This window comes from Chrysochloris asiatica, unplaced genomic scaffold, assembly GCF_000296735.1.
Source record: "Chrysochloris asiatica unplaced genomic scaffold, ChrAsi1.0 scaffold00208, whole genome shotgun sequence".
Classification (NCBI taxonomy): Eukaryota; Metazoa; Chordata; class Mammalia; order Afrosoricida; family Chrysochloridae; genus Chrysochloris; species Chrysochloris asiatica.
The window spans coordinates 5,567,513-5,568,541 of NW_006408726.1; positions in this window are offsets into that span (position 1 = coordinate 5,567,513).

Sequence of the window (1,029 nt, forward strand, 5' to 3'; positions counted from 1 at the left end):
GAGTGCAACATGTTCATACACAGAGAGCTGGCTACATGTCTGATCAGTCAACATGTCAATATGTACAGAGAGCTAGCTACATAGAAGAAAAGTCCTATATGTTCATATACAGAGAGATACCTACATGTGAGATCATTCCAACATATCCATTCACAGAGAGCCAGCTACATGACAGATGAGATTAAAATGTTCATATAGGGAGAGCTAGCTACATGGCATAGTACTCCAACATGTCCATATAGAGTGTACTAGCTACATGGCAGATGAGTCCAACATGTCCATATTCTGAAAATTAGACACATGTTAGAGGAATCCAACATGTGTATATTTAGAGGGCTAGCTACAAGGCAATGAGAGCAACATGTTCATACACAGAGAGCAGGCTACATGGCTGAATAGTCCAACATGTCCATATACAGAGAGCAGCTATATGGCAGAGAAGTCCAATATGTTCATATACAGATAGCTACATACATGGCAGATCATTTTAACATATCCATGCACAGAAAGATAGCTACATGGCAGACGAGTCTAAAATGTCCATATACAGAGAGATAGCTACATGGCAGAGTAGTGCAACATTTCAATATACAGAGTTCTAGCAACATGACAGATGAGTTCAACATGTCCATATACTGAGATCTAGCTACATGGCAGAGTAGTGCAATATGTCCACATACAGAGTACAAACTACATGGCCGATGAGCCCAACATGTCCATATACTGAGAGATAGCTACATGGCAGATGAGTCCAACATGTGTATACATAGAGGACTAGCTACTAAGCAGAAACATGCTCATACAGAAAGAGTTGGCTATATGGCTGATGAGTCCAAAATGTTCATATACAGAGAGCTTGCTAAATGGCAGAAAAGTCCACTATGTTCATATACAGAGAGCTAGCTACATGGCAGATAGTCCAACTTTTCCATGCACAGAGAGCTAGTCACATGGCAGACAAATTCAAAATGTCTATATACAGAGAGCTAGCTACATGGCAGAGTAGTGCAACATTTACATATACAGAGT